The sequence below is a fragment of the Hyla sarda genome, chromosome 2, assembly GCF_029499605.1.
Source record: "Hyla sarda isolate aHylSar1 chromosome 2, aHylSar1.hap1, whole genome shotgun sequence".
NCBI lineage: Eukaryota > Metazoa > Chordata > Amphibia > Anura > Hylidae > Hyla > Hyla sarda.
In genome coordinates, this window is record NC_079190.1 from 497257286 (window position 1) to 497276686 (window position 19401).

General features: G+C 42.9%; 1 protein-coding gene across 9 annotated transcripts in view; it reads left to right on the forward strand.

Annotated features, from left to right (window-relative positions):
• The window catches only part of GJA5 (gap junction protein alpha 5), a 77845-nt gene that overhangs the window by 48388 nt on the left and 10056 nt on the right, over positions 1–19401 (forward strand). Inside the window, exon 1 of one of the 9 annotated variants that reach the window (XM_056559737.1) lies at positions 16906–17015. The exons of 6 other annotated variants lie outside the window; for them this stretch is intronic. The gene's annotated coding sequence lies outside the window, so the exon portion shown is untranslated. Of the gene's footprint in view, positions 1–16905; positions 17016–18642; positions 18697–19401 lie in introns of those variants that run through there. 2 more of the 9 variants (XM_056559745.1, XM_056559743.1) reach the window with 2 other exon arrangements.

The window sequence follows — 19401 nt, forward strand, 5'->3', positions numbered from 1 at the left end:
GTTCTGACAGCTCTTGGTTTCCGCTGCTGCTGTTCTGAGAGTTCCTGGTCTCCGCTGCTGTTGTTCTGGTGACTCCTGGTCTCCGCTGCTGCTGTTCTGACAGCTCCTGGCCCCTGCCTTTGCTTTTATGGTGACTCCTGGTCCCCGCTGCTGCTTTTCTGACAGCTCCTGGCCCCTGCTGTTGCTGTTCTGGTGACTCCTGGTCCCCGCTGCTGCTGTTCTGACAGCTCCTGGCCCCTGCTGTTGCTGTTCTGGTGATTCCTGGTCCCCGCTGCTGCTGTTCTGACAGCTCCTTGTCCCCGCTGCTGCTGTTCTGACAGCTCCTTGTCCCTCCTGCTGCTGCTCTGGCGGCTCCTGGTCCTCGCTACCCTCCACTTCTTTTTAAATCTTATCAAATGCAATAAATGCCCAAGTAAGTCACCGGTTGAGGCAGGTCACCCCTGCAGCTAGTGATTAGTTGAGTGGGCATTTCCTGCGTGAATACCCCCTCTGAGCGGAGTGGCAGGGGCAGGTTACTATGGCATCATTTATATTTTTACAGCACCCTGGGCAATTAAAAAAAAGCTTTCATGCCAGAAAAAAACCTTTGAAGTGCATCGGAGCAATGAAAAGAAATTTTGAAAGAATACACCCTCTTTAATACATTTTTCCTAATTACCATTACAGAATTCTTAAAGGGGTACTCAACGGTGGAAAACTATTATTTATTTTTTATTCAACTGGTGCCATGAAGTTAAATAGATTTATAAATTAGTTTTATTTAAAAATTCCATAACTTTCTGGCACCAGTTGATTAAAAATAAATAAATAAAGTTTTCCACCGGAGTACCACTCTTTCCATAACTTATCAGCTGCTGTATGCTCCTTAGGAAGTTCTTTTCTTTTTCAATTTCTTTCCTGTCTGACTACATTGCTCTCTGCTGACACCTCTGTCCATGTCAGGAACTGTCCAGAGCAGGAGAGGTTTGCTATGGGGATTTGCTTCTACTCTGGACAGTTCCTGACATGGACAGAGGTGGCAGCAGAGAGCAGCTGATAACTACTGGAAGGATTAAAGGGGTACTCCGGGGGAAAACTTTTTTTTTTTTTCAACTGGTGCCAGAAAGTTGAACAGATTTGTAAATTACTTCTACAAAATCTTCTGACATCTCTGTCCATTTTAGGAACTGTCCAGAATAGGAGAAAATCCCCATAGCAAACATATGCTGCTCTGGACAGTTCCAAAAATGGACAGAGATGTCAGCAGAGAGCACTGTGCTCGTGATGTCAGCAGAGAGCTCTGTGTTCCAAAAAGAAAATAATTTCCTCTGTAGTATTCAGCAGCTAATAAGTACTGGAAGGATTAAGATTTTTTTTAATAGAAGTAATTTACAAACTGTTTAACTTTCTGGCACCAGTTGATTTAAAAAAAGAAAAAAGTTTTCCTCCAAAGTACCCCTTTAACCCCTTAAGGACACATGACGTACTGGAACGTCATGTGTCCACTCCCGATCTATACAGCGGGGCCACGGCGTGGCCCTGCGTCATAGCGGGTCGGGCCCGGCCTCTAACAACGGCCGGGACCCGTGGCTAATAGCGCGCGGCATTGATCGCTGTGCCGCGCGCTATTAACCCTTTAGACGCGGCGTTCAAAGTTGAACACCACGTCTAAAGTGAAACCGAAAGTATGCCGGCTAGCTCAGTGGGCAGTTCGGGATAGCCGCGGCGAAATCGCGGCATCCCGACAGCTTACCGGACAGCGGGAGGGCCCCTACCTGCCTCCTCGCTGTCCGATCGCCGAATGACTGCTCAGTGCCTGAGATCCAGGCATGAGAAGTCATGCGGCAGAATCATCGATCACTGGTTTCCTATGAGAAACCAATGATCAATGATAAAGATCAGTGTGTGCAGTGTTATAGGTCCCTATGGGATAACAATGATCAGTGTGTGCAGTATTATAGGTCTCTATGGGATAATAATGATCAGTGTGTGCAGTGTTATAGGTCCCTATGGGATAATAATGATCAGTGTGTGCAGTGTTCTAGGTCCCTATGGGATAACAATGATCAGTGTGTGCAGTGTTATAGGTCCCTATGGGAGCTATGACATTGCAAAAAAAAAGTGAATAAAAAAGTGAATAAACATCATTTAACCCCTTCGCTATTAAAAGTTTGAATCACCCCCCTTTTCCCATAAAAAAAAAAACATAGTGTAAATAAAAATAAAAATAAACATATATGGTATCACTGCGTGCGGAAATGTCCGAATTATAAAAATATATCATTAATTAAACCGCACGGTCAATGGCGTGCGCGCAAAAAAATTCCAAATTCCAAAATAGTGCATTTTTGGTCACTTTTTATATCATGAAAAAATGAATAAAAAGCGATCAATAAGTCCTATCAATGCAAAAATTGTACCATTAAAAACTTCAGATCACGGCGCAAAAAATGAGTCCTCATACCGCCCCATACAAGGAAAAATAAAAAGTTATAGGGATCGGAAGATGACAATTTTAAACGTAGAAATTTTCCTGCATGAAGTTATGATTTTTTCCAGAAGTGCGACAAAATCAAACCTATATAAGTAGGGGGTCATTTTAATTGTATGGACCTACACAATAAATATCAGGTGTCATTTTTACCGAAAAATGTTCTGCGTAGAAACGGAAGCCCCCAAAAGTTACAAAATGGCGTTTTTTTTTCAATTTTGTCTCACAATGATTTTTTTTTCCTTTTCACCATACATTTTTGGGCACAATGACTGACGTCATTGCAAAGTAGAATTGGTGGCGCAGAAAATAAGCAATAATATGGATTTTTAGGTGCAAAATTGAAAGAGTTATGATTTTTTAAAGGCAAGGAGCAAAAAACGAAAATGCAAAAACGGGAAAAACCCCGGTCCTTATGGAGTTAATATTTATGACACCAGTTGACCAGTAACTTTTTTTAAGGATTGTTTTCCACCAGAGTACCCCTTTAAATAAATAGTATATAACCTGCTAAGCTTGTGTTCCCTGACACCCCCGCGTAGACAAGTCAATATATGTTCCAGGATCATCTAAAACAGCAGCGACACCTTAATATCTTGTCCTCTTGGAGGATCTGGCTCAGCGTCAGCGGGTGACAAAGCTGTGACCGTGATAAGATTCATTACATGTGCGGCTGGATTCTCTCAAACTTCATCCGAAAACATTCTCTCAGCCTCCACCACGTGGTCTCATGTGTTCACTACTTAAGAGGACAAAACGGGAATATCAACCAAATCACCAGGGGGCCATTAGAAGCAAAACATGAAGGGCCACCTACTATGAAGAAGAAATGACCCACTAACGGTATAAAGAAGAAATGACCTACTAACAGTATAAAGAAGAAATGACCTACTAACGGTATAAAGAAGAAATTACCTACTAACGGTATAAAGAAGAAATGACCTACTAACGGTATAAAGAAGAAATTACCTACTAACGGTATAAAGAAGAAATTAGCTACTAACGGTATAAAGAAGAAATGACCTACTAACGGTATAAAGAAGAAATGACCTACTAACGGTATAAAGAAGAAATTAGCTACTAACGGTATAAAGAAGAAATGACCTACTAACGCTATAAAGAAGAAATTACCTACTAACGGTATAAAGAAGAAATGACCTACTAACGGTATAAAGAAGAAATGACCTACTAACGGTATAAAGAAGAAATTACCTACTAACGGTATAAAGAAGAAATGACCTACTAACGGTATAAGGAAGAAATGACCTACTAACGGTATAAAGAAGAAATGACCTACTAACGGTATAAAGAAGAAATGACCTACTAACGGTATAAAGAAGAAATGACCTACTAACGGTATAAAGAAGAAATGACCTACTAACGGTATAAAGAAGAAATGACCTACTAACGGTATAAAGAAGAAAGGACCTACTAACGGTATAAGGAAGAAAGGACCTACTAACGGTGTAAAGAAGAAATTACCTACTAACGGTATAAAGAAGAAATTACCTACTAACGGTATAAAGAAGAAATTACCTACTAATGGTATAAAGAAGAAATTAGCTACTAACGGTATAAAGAAGAAATGACCTACTAACGGTATAAAGAAGAAATTAGCTACTAATGGTATAAAGAAGAAATTACCTACTAACGGTATAAATAAGAAATGACCTACTAATGGTATAAAGAACAAATGACCTACTAACTGTATAAAGAAGAAATGACCTACTAACGGTATAAAGAAGAAATGACCTACTAATGGTATAAAGAAGAAATGACCTACTAACGGTATAATGAAGAAATGACCTACTAACGGTATAAAGAAGAAATGACCTACTAACGGTATAAAGAAGAAATTAGCTAATGATATAAAGAAGAAATGGCCTACTAACGGTATAAAGAAGAAATTACCTACTAACGGTATAAAGAAGAAATTACCTACTAACGGTATAAAGAAGAAATGACCTACTAACGGTATAAATAAGAAATGACCTACTAACGGTATAAAGAAGAAATTACCTACTAACGGTATAAATAAGAAATTACCTACTAACGGTATAAAGAAGAAATGACCTACTAACGGTATAAAGAAGAAAGGACCTACTAACGGTATAAAGAAGAAATGACCTACTAACGGTATAAAGAAGAAAGGACCTACTAACGGTATAAAGAAGAAATGACCTACTAACGGTATAAAGAAGAAATGACCTACTAACGGTATAAAGAAGAAATTAGCTACTAATGGTATAAAGAAGAAATGACCTACTAACGGTATAAAGAAGAAATTACCTACTAACGGTATAAAGAAGAAATGACCTACTAACGGTATAAAGAAGAAATTACCTACTAACGGTATAAGGAAGAAATTACCTACTAACGGTATAAAGAAGAAATTACCTACTAACGGTATAAAGAAGAAATTACCTACTAACGGTATAAAGAAGAAATTACCTACTAACGGTATAAAGAAGAAATGACCTACTAACGGTATAAAGAAGAAATGACCTACTAATGGTATAAAGAAGAAATGACCTACTAACGGTATAAATAAGAAATTACCTACTAACGGTATAAAGAAGAAATGACCTACTAACGGTATAAAGAAGAAATGACCTACTAACGGTATAAATAAGAAATTACCCACTAACGGTATAAAGAAGAAATGACCCACTAACGGTAAAAATAAGAAATTACCCACTAACGGTATAAAGAAGAAATTGCCTACTAACGGTATAAAGAAGAAATGACCTACTAACGGTATAAAGAAGAAATGACCTACTAACGGTATAAAGAAGAAATGACCTACTAACGGTATAAAGAAGAAATGACCTACTAACGGTATAAAGAAGAAATTACCTACTAACGGTATAAAGAAGAAATTACCTATTAACGGTATAAAGAAGAAATGACCTACTAACGGTATAAATAAGAAATGACCTACTAACGGTATAAACAAGAAATTACCTACTAACGGTATAAAGAAGAAATGACCTACTAACAGTATAAATAAGAAATGACCTACTAACGGTATAAAGAAGAAAGGACCTACTAACGGTATAAAAAAGAAATGACCTACTAACGGTATAAATAAGAAATTACCTACTAAGGGTATAAAGAAGAAATGACCTACTAACGGTATAAAGAAGAAATTAGCTACTTATGGTATAAAGAAGAAATTACCTACTAATGGTATAAAGAAGAAATGACCTACTAACGGTATAAAGAAGAAATTGCCTACTAAAGGTATAAAGAAGAAATTACCTACTAACGGTATAAAGAAGAAATGACCTACTAACGGTATAAAGAAGAAATGACCTACTAACGGTATAAAGAAGAAATTAGCTACTAATGGTATAAAGAAGAAAGGACCTACTAACGGTATAAATAATAAATGACCTACTAACGGTATAAAGAAGAAATTAGCTACTAACGGTATAAAGAAGAAATTAGCTACTAACGGTATAAAAAAGAAATTGCCTACTAACGGTATAAAGAAGAAATTAGCTACTAACGGTATAAAGAAGAAATGACCTACTAACAGTATAAAGAAGAAATGACCTACTAACGGTATAAAGAAGAAATGACCTACTAACGGTATAAATAAGAAATTACCTCCTAACGATATAAAGAAGAAATTACCTACTGACGGTATAAAGAAGAAATTAGCTACTAACGGTATAAAGAAGAAATTGCCTACTAACGGTATAAAGAAGAAATTACCTACTAACGGTATAAAGAAGAAATGACCTACTAACGGTATAAAGAAGAAATTACCTACTAACGGTATAAGGAAGAAATGACCTACTAACGGTATAAAGAAGAAATTACCTACTAACGGTATAAAGAAGAAATTATCTACTAACGGTATAAAGAAGAAATTACCTACTAACGGTATAAAGAAGAAATTATCTACTACTTCCTACTTGCCAAAAGCTCCAATTTTGCCAGGTCAAACATGTAAAGCAGACAGGGCAGGATTTATGCAAGCCTCACTTAAAGTGGGTGCATCCCAATTTGGGGAATTCCAGGGTTGGGACTTAAAGGGGTACTCCGCCCCTAGACATCTTATCTCTTATCCAAAGGACCCCCTGCAATCTCCCTGCTGCACCCGACCTTCGTTTAGAGCGTGGGGTGCAGCGCTGGAGACCCGTGACGTCACAACCACGCCCCCCCCCCCAATGCAAGTCTATGGGCGCCGTCACGCAGCCTCCCATTGACTTGCATTGAGGGGGCGTGGCCGTGACGTCGCTACCCTCCGCTCCACATCGCCGGTCACCCGGCTCGGAGCGAAGTTCGCTCTGTGCACCGGATGTCTGGGGTGCCGCAGCCGAGATTGCAGGGGTCCCCAGCGGTGGGACCCCCGCAATCAGACATCTTATACCCTATCCTTTGGTTAAGGGATAAGATGTCTAGGGGCGGAGTACCCGTTTACGTGTCCCGATTTTGATTTTGTATTGGGCACGAATTTGCGTTGAGCACGGATATTCGTAATGCAAATTTTTCGTTGCGAATAACGGCAATTCGTGAATTTGCAAATATTGTGAATATAGTGCTATATATATTCGTAATGACTAATATTGTTTTTTTTTTTTGTTTTTTTTCACATGCTAATTTTTATGCCAATTTTATGCCAATTTCCCGTGCAAATTATTATAATTTTTTCTACATGCAAACTTTTATGCGAATGTATGAATTTCACGAACATAGGATGAATAATCTTCAGTATATTCGGGAAATATCACAAATTCGAATATGGCCCCTGCCGCTCATCACTAATGGCAAGCAGGAATTCACACCCGATAATACATAAAATAATAGACTTGTGTGTTGTGACTAGTGTTGCTCACGAATATTCGCAATTCGAATATTATTTGCGAATATCGCATATTCGCGAATTCGCGAATTCCGCGAATATAGCGCTATATATTCGTAATTACGAATATTCGGTTTTTTTTTTTTTTTTTCACAGTACACATCACAGTGATCATCCCTCTCTGCTTCCAGCTTGTGTGGTGTAAAGAAGGCTCTAATACTACTGTGTGAGACTGGTGTGCGAAAATTAGCATATGCAAATTTTCGCATATGCGAATGTTCGCGTATGCTAATTTTGTATATGTTAATATTCACATATGTTAATTTTCGCATACGCGAAGTTTCGCATATGCGAAAATAAAACGAGAATATAACGAATATGCGAATATTCGCGAATATATGACGAATATTCGTCCATATATTCGCGAATATTCGCGAATTCGAATATGGCCTATGCCGCTCAACACTAGTTGTGACCAGTGTGGGCTACAACAGAAGAAGGGGGCCTATAGAAATACCCAAATTCATGCCACCACATACCCACATCCTATAAGGGTATGTTCACACTATGGATTATGAACGGAATCCATTCTGGAGGTAAGACCGCGCGGCACTCTGCCGTCACCATTGACGGCTATGCAGTGTTCGCGGACTTCCGCCCAAAGAATGAACCTTGTGCGGAACAATTTCAGCGGCGGAATTTGTGATTACTAATGGATCGTGATTACTAATGGATCGTGATTACTAATGGATCGTGATTACTAATGGATCGTGATTACTAATGGATCGTGATTACTAATGGATCGTGATTACTAATGGATCGTGATTACTAATGGAACATTTTTTTAGGGGCAATGAACATAGAGGAAAGAGGGCCCATGCCAAAAAATTAGAACGAGTTAGTTTTCACCTATTTCGGGACAGGTAGGCCAAGTTCTTGTTCATCCATCCTCATTCATCCTACTGTTGTTGGAGAAAATGACAATACGATGCCAAGGCAAGTTGCCCTTTTCCATGTTGGTCTACATCAGTGCTCATAAGGAAAGAAAGTCCTCGGAGGTCAACACAATTAGGACAATGGATGAGGCAAACCTGAATGGAGTTGCGCATGGGGCACCTAGGTGCACCCTTAAAGGGGTACTCCGGTGGAAAACTTTTTTTTTTTTTTTTAAATCAACTGGTGCCAGAAAGTTAAACAGATTTGTAAATTACTTCTATTAAAAATCTTAATCCTTCCAGTACTTATAAGCTGTTGAATACTACAGAGGAAATTATTTTCTTTTTGGAACAAAGTGCTCTCTGCTGGCATCTCTGTCCATTTTAGAAACTGTCCAGAGCAGCGTATGTTTGCTATGGGGATTTTCTCCTACTGTGGACAGTTCTTATAATGGACAGAGATGTCACCAGAGAGCTCTGTGTTCCAAAGAGAAAGGAATTTCCTCTGTAGTATTCAGCAGCTAATAAGTATTGGAAGGATTAAGATTTTTTTAATAGAAGTAATTTACAAATCTGTTTAACGTTCTGACATCAGTTGATTTAAAATTAAAAAAATTAAAGTTTTCCATCGGAGTACCTCTTTAAACTCCAAAGGATACGAGATAAGATTTTTATCCTTGGGGTCCCACAGCTGGGACCCCTGCAACCTCTGTGCAGCACTCAGCGTTTAGAACGCTGGGTGCCGGTGGCAGAGGTTGTGACGTCTTGACCACGCCCCTCGTGACATCAACCCACACCCCCTCAATGCAAGTCTATGGGAGGGGGCGTGGTGCTCGCCACGCCCCCTCCCATAGATTTGCATTGAGAGGGTGTGATGTGACATCACGAGGTGCGTGGTCGTGATATCACGACCCCTGCTGCCCGCTTCATGCGTTCGGAACAAAATGTTCCGAACGATGGGGCAGTGAAGTACCCCTTTTAAAAGAGTACTCTGGTGAAAAATAACTTATCCCCTATCCACAGCTGATCGTGGGGGGTCCGACCAATGGGGCCCCCTACGATCACCGGGACGAGACCCAGGCGCTCTCAGTGAGGAACGCGTGTTGTCTACCTGTAGACTGGACGAGCTCCATTCATTTCTATAGGAGCAACGATTATGCCCGAGAGCTGTACTCAAGTCTTTTCCTCGCTCTCATAGAAATGAATGGTGCTGCAACCGGAACGTGCTCCTCACTAAACGCGGGGTCCCTTCCTGGTGATCACGAGGGGGCCCAGTGGTCGGACCCTTGTTATCCTGTGGATAGGGTATAAGTTCTTTTTCGCCAGAGATCTCCTTTAAAGGGGTATTCCGAGCAAAAACATTTTATCCCCTATCCAAAGGATAGGGGATAAGTTGTCTGATCGCGGGGGGCCCACTGCTGAGACCCCCCGCGATCTCCCTGAAGCACCCGCATTCAGTTTCGGAAACCTCCGGGTTTCCGGGACTGGGGACGTGACGTCACGCCAAGCCCCCTCCATTCATGTCTATGGGAGGGGGCGTGACGGCCGTCACGCCCCCTCCCATAGACATGAATGGAGGGGGCATGGCGTGACGTCACGTCCCCAGTCCCGGAAACCTGGAGGTTTCTGAAACTGGAGATTCAGCACCCGCATAGAATACGGGTGCTGCAGGGAGATCGCGGGGTGTCTTAGCAGCAGGTCCCCCGTGATCAGATATCTTATCCCCTATCCTTTGGATAGGGGATAAAATGTTTTTGCCCGGAATACCCCTTTAAATAGAACAACATTTTTTTTTCACTCAAGGCCAAGACAGTGGGGGTTCATGGCCCTAAAATCCCAATACGTAACCCCATAACTGTTAGCAGCTGAGACTCCCCTGTAACCTTCAGGCTCTGAGATATCATAACCAAGGGCCGTGTCCGATGAGGTAAGAGAGAGTTGAAGGAAAGCTTTGGGCCGATGCCTGCAGAGATTTTGCTGTACTTTTTAAGTTGCCCTTTTTAGGTTGTTCCTTTGGGTTTTCTAAATCTGAGGAGAACCTCTGCCAAGAGACCTTCAACTCTTGAAACTTCAGGAACCTGTTTTCTAAAATAAATGACGGGATGGATTTATTACACTTTCGGCTCCATGTCTACAGTGCCGTTACTTCTCCTTCAGAATAACGATGCCGTTCGGTAAACAAAACAAAAAAAAACCATATCCTTCTAGCAAAAGTGGGATGTTCCACAAAAATGTGGGTGTTTAGGTGGTATATACATAGTGGAATGAAAAGAATGATGATGCTCCTCTTAATCACTTTAAAGGGGTACTTCATGGGAAAACTTTTTTGAAAAAAAAAGTTAAAGTTAAACAGATTTGTAAATGACTTCTATTAAATCCTTCCAGTACTTATTAGCTGCTGAATATAGAAAACTCTTTTCTTTTTTGGAACACAGTGCTCTCTGATGACATCACGAGCACAGTGCTCTCTGCTGACATCTCTGTCCATTTTAGCAACTGTCCAGAGCAGCATATGTTTGCTATGGGGATCTTCTCCTACTCTGGACAGTTGTTAAAATGGACAGAGATGTCAGCAGAGAGCTCTGTGTTCTAAAAAGAAAATAATTTCCTATGCAGTATTTAGCAGCTAATAAGTACTGGAAGGATTAAGATTTTTTAATAGAAGTAAATTACAAATTTGTTAAACTTTCTGCCACCAGTTGATTTAAAAAAAAAAAAAAAAAGTTTTCCACCGGAGTACCCCTTTAATGCCTGGCAATATGGGATGTAAGTCAGTTTTGGTAAGGCTGGGTTCACATCACGTTTTAGGCAAATGTGATGTGAACCCAGCCTAACCTATATACAAGATAAGAATAGTGGGCAACTAAAATCTATTCACATATATGTGTACTGGACAGTTCTCAAGACACTGGTCCAATTGACTCCAAGAAGCCAGTGACCGATTGGATACGGGCACATTATTTTTTATTTCAACTGGTGCCAGAAAGTTAAGCAGATTTGTAAATTACTTCTATTAAAAAAAAATCTTAATCCTTCCAATAATTATCAGCTGCTGAAGTTGAGCTGTTCTTTTCCGTCTGGCAACAGTGCTCTCTGCTGGCATCTCTGCTTGTCTCGGGAACTGAGTAGGAGAAGTTTGCTATGGGGATTTGCTTCTACTCTGGACAGTTCCTGAGAAAGGTGTCATCAGAGAGCACTTAGACAGAAAAGAACAACTCAACTTCAGCAGCTCATAAGTACTGAAAGGATTAAGATTTTTTAATAGAAGTCATTTACAAATCTGTTTAGAGACAGTTATATATATATATATATAAATAGTTTTTCCAGGATAACCCCTTTAAGCAAATTAGAATGGTACCTAATCAATGCCAGTGGGGGAAAAACTATCCTTGTAAATGTACTCTACATTACTCTTCAAATGGGAAAAGGAAAACAAATAAGGAAAAAAGGGCTTCTGTAAAGCTAATTTTCAAATAAGTTATAGGACATTCAGAGTTAATAGGACCACCATCAGTTATGGGGGTAAACATGGCTAACCGGTTATGAGGGAGCAACTGTGGCTGGACAGTAATGGGGGTCTGGCTGAATAGTTATGAGAGGGCAACTGTGTCTCACAATAATGAAGAGGGCATATCAAATTTGACACATATTGGAGTCTTCTGTGACTAGACCATTATAAGGGGGCATCTACTGCTGGACACATAAGGGGGGGTTTCCTTATTCCAGACCTCCTTGAATTAATCAAAGCACAGATCTGTTACAAAGAGCTTTGGCTCTGGAGGACTTCCATCCATACATTTTTTGATTGAAAATAACTTTATTAGGAATCAATCGTCAATCACATATCCAACAAATAATACATTCGCCGTACATAGCATGACAGCGCAGTATACAACACAGGTTCACCATGCTATACATCGTACCACATGCTACACTAACATTCCTGCATACATTACTAAATGGCATCAAAAACAACAAGGTCAAACAACATGACATAGGGGACCATGATAGGGGAAGGGGGATTTGTGAAAGCAAGGAATAGGGAGGGTAGATCACAGGCCCAAAGCTTTATTGCAAGACAAAGACACACAAGGGGAGGAGAGGGGGTTAATCCCCTTTTTCATCAACGTCCATGCTGGTATAGTCTCTAAGCAGACTTTGGATCAGCCTGCGGTAGTCCTGGACAGACATGTTCTCCCTCTGTTAAATGAGGGGAGGACTGGCTAGCCAGATAGTTTCCTTAAAACAGTTCATAAGGCACCAGGCCTCCTAGTCCGTAGAGCACAGAATGGTACGATAGGTTCCTCCTGGGCACAGAATGGTACGATAGGTTCCTCCTGGGCACAGAATGGTACGATAGGTTCCTCCTGGGCACAGAATGGTACGATAGGTTCCTCCTGGGCACAGAATGGTACGATAGGTTCCTCCTGGGCACAGAATGGTACGATAGGTTCCTCCTGGGCACAGAATGGTATGATAGGTTCCTCCTGGGCACAGAATGGTATGATAGGTTCCTCCTGGGCACAGAATGGTATGATAGGTTCCTCCTGGGCACAGAATGGTATGATAGGTTCCTCCTGGGCACAGAATGGTATGATAGGTTCCTCCTGGGCACAAAATGGTACGATAGGTTCCTCCTGGGCACAGAATGGTATGATAGGTTCCTCCTGGGCACAGAATGGTACAATAGGTTCCTCCTGGGCACAGAATGGTATGATAGGTTCCTCCTGGGCACAGAATGGTACGATAGGTTCCTCCTGGGCACAGAATGGTATGATAGGTTCCTCCTGAGCACAGAATAGTATCATAGGTTCCTCCTGGGCACAGAATGGTACGATAGGTTCCTCCTGGGCACAGAATGGTATGATAGGTTCCTCCTGGGCACAAAGGGGCACTGCCAAAAAGTGTGCTAAGATGTTTCTGGCACATAGGGGCACCAGGGGTAGTACCTTGTCTTGCACAGGTTGTGGGCATGCATGAATGACCTGAGAGGCAAACCCCCCTGGATGGCCATCCATGACAAATTCCTGTGCTTGGTGGTCAGCCGTGCAGAAGCCACATTAGTCCATATAGTCAATGCAGTGGCCGCAGGGATGAGCCTCATTGTGCCCTTAGCTCTGAAGAGCTTGTGGATTATTTCCGGTTTCCACAAGTCGGGCCAGTTGATGTTCCCCCACGAATCTGACAACATCCCCCCAAAATGAGGGAATGCGCCAGTTGTAAGGGATGGAGCTGTCCCATATGTCCCATCCAAGCGCCCTCCAAAGGGGAAGGAGAAAAAGGTTAGACATGGACCTGCCCGCAGAGCCATTCTTCTGTTGTAGAGTCCTCCATACACTGTCATCAGCAAAGGCTGCCCTCAGCAGGGTGGGAACATTGGGGACTACCTACCCACCCTTGCGGGGCTCCTTGTACATAACAGTCCGCTTCACTCTGTCCATTTTGGAACCCCAGATTTACGCTGTAATACCTCATTTCTCCTGTGGAGGCACTGTAGGGGAATTGAATACTTGCAGCCAGGTGGTTCTTCCACTGGTTACAGCTAATTAAAATAAATGAAAGCAATAAATAGAATAATTATATAATATCTATTCATTCACTGATAGACAAGATGAGCAAGGATTAGAGAGAGGGTGGAGACAATCCCACAGTACTAAAATGGGCTGACTAAGTATTGCATTGCTGTAGGACTGGGCCCCATAGAATAATATAGAAGATTTTTCCTTCGCCGCTGAACGTTTACAGAATCTGAATTGTGTCAGCGGGGGTCATACTCCCTATGGTATCCATTGCCCAAACTTCCCATGTACACTTTCTGTAAGAGATCACATGTTGAACCAATATTCGGGGCCGTCTTTAATTTTGATTGGACCCTGGACGAGCAATTTTTTTGCTGTTGCACCAAATCTAATCTATTTAAGACACCGACTGGGTTTCATGTATCGGGTTGGGGATCACCCACTTGGTCCTGTCTATTGGGCCCCTGTTAGTTTAATGGGCCTGCCCAGAAGAAGATGTAGTTGACTACACTGATGTTGCTGACCCGCAGAAATGACCCTGAGTCCCTGTGTTATTTGGTTCTATGCCATGTCCTCAGTCTGATCTATTAAAACCAAATATTGTTCTCCCTTCTTCATGTGCACAGCGGGGATCAGCCCCATCGCTTTCTATGTCCTAACAAGCCTTTACATTATATTCAGGGGGACGTTATAGGGGGGGAAGAGGAAGCAGATGCCAGGCCTCTCTGCCCCATACATGGTAGGTGGGGGCCCTAATACAGATCATGCTAGAGTAAATGTTCTATAATATTATTATTACGTTACAAAATGTCCTAAGTCTTCATTAAGACCATTTGTTCTCAGAATTCTCTTCCCATTCTGAGAATTCTTTATCTTCTCACATGAGCTCAATGATAATCCCAAAGATTACAGAGAAGAAGATACTGTATATGGATATGATATAGATATGAGGCAAATGGACACGTATGAGATAGGTAGATAGATAGATAGATAGATATGAGATAGATATGAGAAAGATAGATAGGAGATAGATAGATAGATAGATAGATAGATAGATATGAGATAGATAGACAGATATGAGATAGATAGATAGATAGATAGATAGATAGATATGAGATAGATAGATATGAGATAGATAGATAGATAGATATGAGATAGATAGATAGATAGATAGATATGAGATAGATAGATATGAGATAGATAGATATGAGATAGATAGATAGATATGAGATAGATAGATATGAGATAGATATGAGATAGAGAGATATGAGATATATAGATAGATAGATAGATATGAGATAGATATGAGATAGATATGAGATAGATATGAGATAGATAGATATGAGATAGATAGATATGAGATAGATAGACAGATAGATATGAGATAGATAGATTTGAGATAGATAGATAGATAGATAGATATGAGATAGATAGATATGAGATAGATAGATAGATATGAGATAGATAGATATGAGATAGATAGATAGATATGAGATAGATATGAGATAGATAGATATGAGATAGATATGAGATAGATAGATAGATAGATAGATAGATATGAGATAGATAGAAATGAGATAGATAGATATGAGATAGATATGAGATAGATAGATATGAGATAGATAGATATGAGATAGATAGATATCTCCCAAGGAGAGCAGCACAACCTTGAATGATTTCTGTGATCGGTGCATGCTTTGTAGGTGCCTGGGTTAGGGCTCCACTTGTAGTAGTATTCCAGAGAACAGCAGTACACAAAGACATTTTTAGTGAAAAAAAAATTGTGAATTTATTCCATTATTCCAGTGTAAAAATCAGGAGAGCAACGTTTCCACGGCCTCTCGCCGCCATTATCAAGCCCAACTAATGGGAACTCAGTGCTTACTTATATATGGTCTGTGATTAGACAAGTTTCATTATGCATACCGTATTTTTCGCCCTATAGGACGCACCGGCGTATAAGACGCACCCAATTTATAGGTGCCAAATCTAAAAAAAATAAAGATTCTGAACCCAACAGTGGTCTTCAACCTGCGGACCTCCAGATGTTGCAAAACTACAACTCCCAGCATGGAGTTGTAGTTTTGCAACATCTGGAGGTCCTCAGGTTGAAGACCACTGGTATAGGAGGTAACACTCACATGTCCCCGCCACTCCGGACCCGTCACCGCTGCCCTGGATGTCGCTCCATCGCTGTCGCCGTCACGTCGCCGTCATCACACCGCTATGCACGCTGCTCCTATTGGATGACGGCGTGCGCGACGACTTGATGACGTCGAAGGAGAGCGCAGGGGATCCCGGCACGGAGAAGACACCGAGGAGGCGGGTAAGGTCCCTCCCGGTGTCCTGTAAGCTGTTTGGGACTCCGCGATTTCACCGCGGCGGTCCCAAACAGCCCGACTGAGCATCCGGGCAAGTGTTATTTTCGCTTCAGATGCGGCGGTCAGCTTTGAGCGCCGCGTCTGAAGGGTTAATACAGGGCATCACCGCGATCGGTGATGTCCTGTATTAGCGGCGGGCCCCGGCCATTGATGGCCGCAGGTATTCACCGTATAAGACGCACCAACTTTTCCCCACCAGTTTTGGGGAAGAAAAAGTGCGTCTTATACGGCGAAAAATATGGTATATGTTAGCGCATTTGATGAGAGTCCCGTGTTCCAAGGCAGGGGTGTATGCAGTGAGCTGGCATGGCTCCCCTAATGATGCAAACCAGTACGTGGGTCATGGGTGCACACAGGAGAAGCATCGCGCATAGCGCGAGGGGACTCCTGCTGGACTTCAGGCTGACAGATATCTGTCAAAGACAGGAACCTGCGTCTTTTTCCTCGCACCTACCACTCCGGCGGCATAGGGTAAACTGCACCCTAGAGAACAAATTAGATACCTCGTGTATAAACTAAAAATCACATTTAATAAAATAAATTCATGTTCCGTAGATCTATAAATGAATACAATGGCTCTGCTGGTGGCAAGACAGGTTTTTCTGAAATCCATCTGTAATATTAAAGAGAACAAGTATCAGGCGTATGGGAGGGAGATTTATCAAAACCTGTCCAGAGGAAAAGTTGCCCAGTTGCCCATAGCAACCAATCAGATCGCTTCTTTCATTTTGCACAGGCCTTGTTGAAAATGAAAGCAGCGATCTGATTGGTTGCTATGGGCAACTCAGCAACTTTTCCTCTGGACAGGTTTTGATAAATCTCCCCCCATGGTTCCCATAAAAAAACATACAGAACATAGTGAAAGTGTTACAGAAATCAGGGCTACATCAGAGAGAGGTTACTTAGTCATTTTCTATGTAGTTTTGAACTCGACATTAAAGGGGTACTCCGCCCCCTAGATATCTCATCCCCTATCCAAAGGATAGGGGATAAGATGTCAGATCTCCACGGTGCCGCTGCTGGGGAGCCCCGGGATCCCCGCTGCGGCACTGCGCTATCATTACAGCACAGAGCGAGTTCGCTCTGCACGTAATGATGGGCGGTACAGGGGCCGTAGCATGGTTACGTCACGGCTCCGCCCCTCGTGACGTCACAGCCCGCCCCTTTCAATACAAGTCTATGGGAGGGGGCGCGGCGGTTTTCACGCCCCCTGCCTTAGACTTGCATTAAGGGGACGGGCCGTGATGTCACGAGGAGCGGAGCCATGACGTCACGATGCTCTGTCCCCTGTATCGCCCGTCATTACACACAGAGCGAACTCGCTCTGTGCTGTAATGATAGCGCAGTGCCGCAGCGGCGATCCCGGGGCTCCCCAGCAGCGGCACTGCGGCGATCTGACATCTTATCCCCTATCCTTTGGATAGGGGACAAGATATCTAGGGGCGGAGTACCCCTTTAAAGGAGTACTCCGATGGTAACCTATTAGGGGGGAAATGAAGCATAAATCAAAGTTATATAACATTGTAATGTACTCACGTTGTCCATGTCGGCTTCTTCCCAGACTTCTCCTCGCTTTTCCATCTGGCCGGAAGCTGGGTCCTTTGATGACGCTCGACCGCGTCTTCCTCACGATCCGGCGCCATCTTCGCCCGGTGACTCATCGCTCCCATGAGTCACTGCGGGCTGTGTCGGCCTCCCAGCCCGGAGTCGGCTACTCCCCCTAAGTTAATTTATTCTGCGCTTGCGCAGTACTACGCAAATAGCGTAGGGCTAAAGCTAGGCTCCTATCGCTGCCTACGTTAGCCCTACGCTATTTGCGTAGTGCTGCGCCTGCGCAGTACTATGTTAGCCGCGCGCGAGGCTCGTACCCTGAGAGCTGACAGGGACGGGGAACAGAGCCGTGCTCGGCATTCTTGTGACACCGCTAGTGGGCACAGGGACCCCACTAGCGGTGATGGTAGCGATGGGAAGCATTCTTGTGACAACGCTAGTGCAGTGTTTCCCAACCAGGGTGCCTCCAGCTGTTGCGAAACTACAACTCCCAGCATGCCCGGATAGCCGAAGGCACCCTGGAGGCTGGAGGCACCCTGGTTGGGAAACACTGCGCTAGTGGGCACATGGAAGGAGGAGGAAGGAGGGAAGGAGCTGTGGGCATCACTTTATTATAATTTATTATAATTTCCTGGGGGGGGGGGGAGGAGGGGGAGAGAGCAGCAGCTAACAGGAAGCTGGTGCAGGGAGTCATGGGAAATGTAGTCTTTATGACATGGCTGCTTACTGCTACAGGTGGCAATTACAAGAGAATGGCTGGGCCAAATTTGACAAATGAGGTATCGTTGGAAAGGTCTTTGAAAGAGCTATCAGATGAGGTAAACTTTTTTTTAAGTACCAGCGCTCCGGAGTACTCCTTTAAGGCCCCCGGGCCTCATGGTGTTTAAGGTGAAAATCCACTTTAGTTCACATTTTTTGAGGGCTGTCACCCTATCCCTACCCCTTTTGAGTGGTGCAATGTGGTCCAAGAGCATGAACCTCAGGTCCTTTTCTTTGTGTTTTGCCTCAAAGAAGTGTTTTGGGACTGGTAAGTCAAGCTTTTGTTTGCGTATTGAGTATCTATATTGGTTGAGACGAGCTTTTACATCCAAACTCGTCTCACCAACATAGAGCATGTTGCAAGGACACCAACGAACATAAATGACAAAATCTGAGTTGCAATTCAGATAGTGTCTTATGTCGTATTCATGTCCGGTTTGTGGATGTACGAATTTGGGTCCCTTGTTCATATAGCTACCATTGATGCAATTTCTGCAAGGAAAGCTACCTGTACTCTTCATACTCAAATATTTCTGTCTACTTACAGTAGTGGATGTCACGATTCGGCTTACGGGTTGTGGATCCGCTGTGTCAGCGAGGGATTGGCGTGGACCGTGCTAGTGGACCGGTTCTAAGAGGCTACTGGTTTTCACCAGAGCCCGCCGCAAAGCGGGATGGTCTTGCTGCGGCAGTAGCAACCAGGTCGTATCCACTAGCAACGGCTTAACCTCGCTGACTGCTGAGAAGGCGTGGGACAGAAGGACTAGGCAGAGGCAAGGTCAGACGTAGCAGAAGGTCGGGGGCAGGCGGAAAGGTTCGTAGTCAGGATGGATAGCAGAAGTTCAGGTAACACAGGCTTTGGACACACTAAACGCTTACACTGGCACAAGGCAACAAGATCCGGCCAGGGAGTGCAGGGGAAGTGAACAGATATAGTGAACATTGGTGCACTGGCCCTTTAAGTCTCAGAGAG